This window comes from Pyrgilauda ruficollis, unplaced genomic scaffold, assembly GCF_017590135.1.
Source record: "Pyrgilauda ruficollis isolate IOZ18807 unplaced genomic scaffold, ASM1759013v1 scaffold27, whole genome shotgun sequence".
NCBI lineage: Eukaryota > Metazoa > Chordata > Aves > Passeriformes > Passeridae > Pyrgilauda > Pyrgilauda ruficollis.
Window position 1 is genome coordinate 4116796 of NW_024524044.1, and position 8024 is coordinate 4124819.

The 8024-nt window shown below is 37.8% G+C and overlaps 1 protein-coding gene across 1 annotated transcript in view; it reads left to right on the forward strand.

Annotated features, from left to right (window-relative positions):
* The window catches only part of CAPZA2 (capping actin protein of muscle Z-line subunit alpha 2), a 30073-nt gene that overhangs the window by 287 nt on the left and 21762 nt on the right, over nt 1-8024 (forward strand). The gene's annotated exons all lie outside the window — the stretch shown is intronic.

Sequence of the window (8024 nt, forward strand, 5' to 3'; positions counted from 1 at the left end):
GGGCGGCGGCCGCTCTGCCGCTCCCCACGGCCGCCCCCGCCCGGCGTGCGGGGCGCGGGGACGGCGGGGAGAGACAGGAGAGACGGGAGAGACGCCTTTTTTTTTTCCCTTCCCCCACCGCCACTTCCCGTTCCCGAGGCGCCGTGCCCCTGCCAGCCGAAGCACCCGGCCTGCCGTCCCCAGGCAGCCCCGCGGGCTCGGGGAGGAGAGGGGATCCATGTGATTTACGGGAGGAAGGAGTGTGGGGATGAGGAAGGCTGTTTTGCTTCCTGCTAGGAGGCAGTAATAGGGGAAGTGTGAGCTCAGGGAGCAGAGGGACTGTGTTAGAGCTGTACCATGTACTCTTTTTGTGGCAGTTGGAAACTCAAATTTAAGGCAGATTTTTTACAGAAAATCTCGAAAGGAGCAGGATGTTTTGTGAGACCTCAGTTATCCTTGCTCCTTGCCATCCTCTGGGGGATTCAGCTTCACAGCAGCTGCCTGTTTCCAAGCTAGGGTGTGGTGTTTTGTGTGCATGGTGCACTGCTTTTGCCTTTATGTAACGCATGGTCTTGCTCACTTTCCCCTTTAAAAATTTATATTTTCATGGCTGTGGAAGCGGTGAGATGACTCAAATGTGGAAGAAATCAAAAAATGATGTTTCAAGCTTATATGAAGTTAGAAGGATGTCTGAAATATTCAGGTGGTTACAGTAAGACAGATTTTGTGTTTGACCGTTTTATGAGTAGAAATGCACTGATGCGCCTAGGAGTGCATAGCAGCACCTAGATCTTGCTATCCTCTTCCCAAGAGGTTTGAAGACTCTGCCTTCCTCTACTTAAATCCCATTTCAAGGCCACCTCTCTGTTGATACAAGTAGTAATGTGATCCAGAAGTATAAGTGGTAATTGTGTTTCCTCTAGCCCCTTATAGAAAATACAAGTAACACTAATCTAGTACCTTGTTCCAGAGGTATGCTGAAAATACTTTGACTGCAAGTTGTCTTGCTATCACTGAATGGTTAAGATTGGAAGGGATCCTTGGGCATCATGTTGTAGAGTCATCTAGAGTAGGCTGCCAGTGCTTTGTGTAGGTGGCTTTTGGAAGTCTCTAGGGATGCAGACTCCACAGCCTCCTTGGACCACCTGTGGCAGTGCTCGGTCACCCTTGTAGTGAAAAAGTGTTTCCTTGCGCTCCAATGACACCTCCTGTGTTTCATTTTGTGCCCATTGCTTCTTGTCCTGTCAAATAATAAAAGACAGAGTGACAGTTATCTTGTCTCTGTACGATCTTGGCAGCACTGCCTGTGCTTTTGTGGCTGATGGAGTTAAGTTCTGAACTTTCTTCCACTCACTGATTTTGTTTATTTTTTTTCTCTGAAAATGAGTGCAGAGACTCATAGAGACTCTTCCTGCCTTGATGTAAGTGAGTAGAATGAGCACTCATCCGTTGTAAATTTAAATTGATTTCTCTATTAGTCCCAAATAAAATTGTATGAGTGGAATTTTCCAAGCCTGAGAGTATATTTTATTGGCTAAAACACCAAAGATGGGTAACACTGCAAACTCATGGAAAATATGCATGTAGCAATATACATGTCATACCTTAAGATTTTATTTCTGGTGCATTAAGTTGTACAATAAAAATATTATTTCGAATATTCAGTTTTATTGAGCTTAAAAAAAAATCAGCTGAAAGGCATTTGACAAACACACTCTTGTCACTCATCCAGCTGGGACTATAAATAAATGCAGGAGTAGATGCAAAGAGGGAAACATTGATTTTCATGAGAAATAAATTACATTGCCCCTTTGTATACTTTCCTTTCATGGTACAGAATTGATAATATTGAAGGCTGATGTGGATGATGGTGGTGATGTAGTTTTATAGATAATTTCAGTAGAGACATAACTAGAACCCTGAAACTCCTCAAATTCAAGGAGGAAAGAAGGTGAACCAAATAACAAGACTTTTTTTGTCTCAGACTTATAATAATGGTGTATGAGCACAAGTAAGTAGGAGATCGAGTGATGTAATGATAGGGCAAGTTCAGAGAGGTCTTTGATTCATATCTTACTTCATGTTTAGTCAAAAAGATTTTAAGTGTTGCAAAGGCAGTAAGCAGTTCCATGTACCTTACTGTTGCTGGATTTAAGATGACTGTGTTTAGCTGTAGTGCAATTCAAGTTTAAAACTGGCAGTGTTCAGCATAATTGAGAATATAGAAAGGGGCATAATTGGAATAATGGCAAACCAGATTGTTTCAGTTCAGGTCTTTAAAACCAAGGAAGGTGAAGAACCAGAAAGAGCATTTCAATATTCAAGACAGTTTTGAACTCAATCTTGTTCCTCAGATTCCCATTTTTAAAGAGATTTTTGAAGCCTTGTTTTTCTTTCAATGATGCAATGAGTGCTGCATCATTGCAACAATACGAGGACTATTTGTAGAAAATAAGGTGTGTAAGATTTGTGTGGATCCAAAGATCTGAAGCTGGACCATTGCCAGTGAAAGTTACTGTTTTTAGCATCCAGGAGCGGCGATTTTTCAGTGCTAAAGACAGCTTTTGTGATCCACAGTGTTTTGTAGTTGCGCTGTTCACATAGGTCACTGAAAGTTCAGAAGCTTTCAGGTATGTTGAATAACATAAGTTTGTTTGCTTACTGATTCAGTTTGTTTATTTAAAAATGGGGTGTAAGAGGTGGAAACCTCGAAGCCCTGAGCTCTCAAGCAACAGTCATCACTTCTGCACCCTTCCTATAGATAATGCATCATCGCTTACCAAGTTTTGAATGCAAAACCTATTCATGTGCACAGGATATCTGAAGTAGTTTTGTTAAAGTCTAGTAACCATTTTTTGCAGTTCAATTTTATTCCATTTTATCTAGAAATTGTTTTCTTACCTGTAGCTACAAAAAACCTAATAAACATATATAAAAATATTTTAGTTAGCATATTAGTGGGAATATTAAAGGTACAATTTATCTACATGAATGTAAGCCATATTAATGAAAGGTACTGGTTTTTACTGTAAAAGTTGCATTTGCTAATGTAAATCCTCATTTACAAGCAATGGAACAAATGAAAAACAGCACAAAAACTATTTAAATCGTAAAACTAGTGTTCTCTAGTCCATTTTTGGTGACTTGAAGGGACATGTTTTGTAGGTTTGGTTGGGGTTTTTTGTTTTTAATGTGAATCTACAAAGCACAGGAGTTAAATATCTGTGTATGACTTGAGATACAGCCTCAGAAAATCAGGATGCCTTCAGGGAGGAAAGGAAAACACATGAAATTTTTAAATACTAAATTAGCTCTTGCATTCCTTAAAATGCTGAATGTAATAAATATGGGAATTGTCAAAACTATTTTTTTTAAAAAGGAACTGCACCTCTTTCAGTAAGTTTATATCTCAGTAGTTTTACTTTTTCAGAAAGATGGGGTTTCACAGTGTGATTAGAAGAAAACTTCGCTTATGATGAGGAAGTAGTCCCATTTGTGCAAGTGAGCCTGGATGGCTTCCAGCTATTTCCTGGTGCATTGGGTAACTTTGTAACTTCTTAAATTTGTAGATTTTGGCACCTAATTTACCTCATAAAGTTAAACTAAACTCTGCAGTGTAGTTTTGTCAGATGAAGGGAAACCCATTTCTTACGTCGGTGCTTTGGAATGAAAAGTCTGTGCCAGTAAAATGAATCTCCCACCTGTAATGTTGTCTTTAGAGAGTAATAAATTACAGCACATTGCACTTACATGTGCAAGCCCACCAATGTGAAAGGTACTTTTCTCAATGCAAATATAACCTTTTTCCTAAAACTGCTTTGAAAGCATTAACAGAATTTTTGACAGAAAAAATGTTACTTTTCTAATTTACATGTGTTAAAGCAATTCCTATGCTTTACATTATTCATTTGGAAAAAATTTAGACTTCTGACTTTCAGAATTGTGTCAAATGAGACCTGGAGACTCTAGATGAGTAGGAGCTGCATTTTAATTACCTTTTCTGGGTATAATTGCACTGTAATCTGTAAAGTAAACTTTAAGTCTTGCAAGTGTCCTTGATAACATTTTGATTAAATTCTTTAGTAAGAATGAGGAAGTTAGGAGTGCTTTTCTGACTGACATGTAATTTTGAATATTGGAGCCCTTCCAAGATTTAAGATTTTCATCTTCAGTTAGTTAGTTGTTTGTTTGTTTTTTTTTTAACTAAAAATGCACCAATACCATTGAGATTGAAGGACAGATACTTGAATCACTTTCTTAGGAAACTGTTAAACACTGTCTGAGGAAGTGCTCATATCCTGCAGATAATAAGTTGGTTTGCTTCTATAGTCATACTGACTGGAAGAAATTTCTGAAGGTAACTCAAATGCTGCTTAGTCAAAATGGGCCAGCTTAGATAAGGTTGCTTAGGGATTTGCCCTTTGAGTTTTGGGTATCTCCAGGAACAGAGACTGTACTAGCTCTCTGGGTGAGGTGTTGCAATGTTTGTCTATGCCCACAGTCAGAAACTTATCCTAATTTTTAATTGTTGCTGCTTGTGTACAGTGCTGCATGTCTTTTACTGTGTACCTCCACAGTAAGTTACTGTGCAAATCAAAATTGTTTGCCTTTTTGACAAAAGTAATTACTTGAAGCTTAACGATGAATACAAATGAAACCTGTTATTATAAATAAAAGATCAGTGATTTCTAAAACTTCAGGTCATATATTCTTTACTTAGTACTAGCTTGAAGAAATTTGGTACCCTTTGGGGATTATGACTTCTGCCATGTTAGGGAGTACTGGAGTATTCATAATGCAGTGGCACCTCAGGACCATCCAAAGCCCTCTTCTTGCTGTCTTTGTACTCTCAAAACTTCTTGCAGAAGCTTGCTACCTAGGAAACCTCATAGCTCAAGTAGATAAGAGAAACAAATTGAAGCAAAAATAGAGTAATAGCACAAATTATTGGCAAATACAGAGATGAAACTGGAGACATTATTTTATGATATAACAGATACGGTTCTGTTGCTTACCAATACAATCTTCAACCTCCAAGTTCTGCTGTGAAATTGTTTTCGCTTGGTTTCAATTTTGGCAGTCAAAAAAGAAGAGGAAAATGGTTTTAGCTGCATTATTCAGCAAACCCATGTATTTTTTACAGGCAGCCCTGTATACTATTGACTTTCAGGTTCTGGGAGTGGGATGTAAAGGAGTTGAAAGTGCTCATTGAGAAATGAAAGCAGGTCTCTGAGCATGCAGCAATTAATTTTTTGATCCTTGAGTAAAAAACTTCTGAAATGTAAAATACTTTCTTAACTTGACAGAAGGTATTAAAATCTTGAATAGATAACTTAGAATTGTAAGATGCTGGAGTTGGGAGGGGGAAACATAACAGTTACGGTGTACCTTATTCTATCCATTTTCGTAGAGGAAGCTCTGTTACATTCTTTTTCTCTCACCACTGTTGAATCGGGGCTTAATGTCCTTGGAGTATCTCATTATAACAAATTATCTCGGTGTAGAAGGAAGAATCACTTTAAGAACTTGGGCTTTGTAGTAGAAGAATACTTTGCAAATATGAACCAAGTGCTTCTTAGCTTACAGTAGATACCACTTTGTACAGACTGCTGAGAGAGAGAGGCCTCGATGCTGCAACTGAGGATCGTGTGTGTTGGTGTCCCTGTAACAGGGCATCTTGGGTTTTTGTGTGGGAGATGACACTGTTGGTTTCTTTCTTTGTGAAGTCTTAGCCATTTCTTTTACCATTTACTTCTCAAATAAAACTTAATCCTTTTGCTTTTTTGTGAAAAGTAAAATTTTACTACTTTTTCAGTTTTCAGTGAATGACTTTTGCAAGGAAATAATTTATTAAGCCGCTTATCTGTTGTCTATCTGATCCGTAAACTTAGGTATGCAGTTGCTTAGCAGCTACAATTGTATATATTTATATATAATTATAAATAGTTGTATATAAATATATACATTGTACAATATATACATATATAGCTGTGTATAAATACATACATATATGTATATATATAATAAAAGGTTTCCAATTTTATATGCTCAGAAGTAATAAGAATAACTGCAGAATAACATGGGGGAGATTTATCTTCTCTTTTTTTTCTTTTTTTTTTTTTTTTGTTAGTCTTGTGTATTACTCAAATAACATCCTTTGCTTTCATATTCCTTTTTTGACTTTCAGGAGTCAGTTTTGAGTTTGGGTTTTTTTAAATATTCTTAATATGATGTTGTGTATAAAGAGATTTTAAGATGGTGACTTTTATGATATTTAGATACTCTTCTGCTGGAAGGTTGTACAGTGAAGCATCTACCACCTTTCAAAGTGGTTATTTTTGTGAAAATAAATCTCATTATTGAAGTCAGGTCATCAGGTAGAAAGAATGCAGCTAAATTACCACACGTTGTGTAAGATTTACTTTTTGCAGCACTGTGACGGGCTGGTACTGTTACATATTCTTAAATTCTTGTGTATTAAAAATAATTGAGGAAAACACATGTTCTCCAGATGCAATGTAGCTTTAGGCATTACAATTAAGGAAATGTCTTTTCAGTCAAAGCCATAGGTATGGAATGTGCCCCTCCTTTCCTGTGCCACAGAACATTTTTACAGTGTTTTTTCCTCAGCTCTTCTAGAAGTAGAAGTGAATTGGATACTGCAGTGAATTTTCAGTTGAGCTTGGTAGGAAGGCAGTTGCAGCACTACGTTTATATTCGTTCCCTCTCTACCAGAGACACTGCCTTTGTTCCATGTTTGTGTGAGGTGATGCGTGTTTTGGGATGCTGTTTTGCTGTTTGAAGCTATACCTGTGGGTATGGTGAGGTTTCGTGAGATGCTGTGGAGGCAGTTTGCTGCTGACATGGGGTAATTCCTTTCTCGCATTTTTGTTCTTGGAGCTTGTCCAGTTGTTTGAAGGCCTTTTTGCCTCACGAAACTGTCAGCGGCAGGAAGCAATAATAATTATTTAAAGCTTTTTTTTTTTAGCTAAATTGGTTGTTATCTTCTTGCCACCTTCTAAAGCTGTCTTTAGCTAGATCAATTTGCTTGTCTGAATACTCACAGAAATAGATGAGCACTGACGATACATAGGAGTTCGTAAAAATAGTGGTATAACATCCTGAGAAGTATCTAACCTAAAGATTTAATGAGCAATTGGGGCCAGTATTACAAAATATCTAGCTATCTAAAGGGGAAGCTAGTTACATTTTCTTTAAACACTGAAGGGTTTACAAAGTCAAAAACCTGTGTTGATGTTTGGATAGAGCATCAAGCATTGTATCCTGCAAGTATTTGAACTTTAGACTGTGTTCCTTTGTATGTAATATATGTCAATGCAAAATTCATTTTGAGTGGTAGACGTCAGAGCAATTTTGCTTTAAAAGGAACAACAAACGTGCATATTGAAAAACAGTGGTACAGCTCAAGATGAACTTCAATCACAAGTTTGAATCAAAATCAGAACTAATAAAACTAGGTGTTATGTCCACTATCACTCCAGTGAGTACAAACTGTATCTCCCTTATTTTGAGTGTGACTTACAGATCTTGAGAAAATTCAAACTTGCCTCATTTGAGTGATGTCTGTGTTAATATTTATGTGGCTGTGAGGTAATAGTGAGAAAACCCTGTAGCTACCTGTAAATAGAGTTAAGTGGGTCACGACAAACCCATTTGTTTAGTTGCAGACAGGTTTTTAACAAGAACTGCACAGAAGGCATGACTGAGAACACAGCTCTCTAGTCTCTACTGTTCCTGGACCTCCCTTCTGGATGTGATATCTCATCATCTTTTTTTTTGCCAAACAGAGGTTTTTGTGAGTGGGAGATTTATTGTGTGTTGTAAGATAGCAAGGTACGCTCAGGAATCCAGAATGTAAATGCATGATGTACAATGCTTTGAGCCTGCTGTAACAGTGATAAAAGTAACTTTGGGAAGCTTTTTATTCCCCTGTGATTAGCAACAAAGTTGTCTTTGAGTAGAAATTATTGTGGAATCTTTTGCATGTCCTCAGTCTTCCTCCCTTCCCCGCCCCCGCCCCCCCC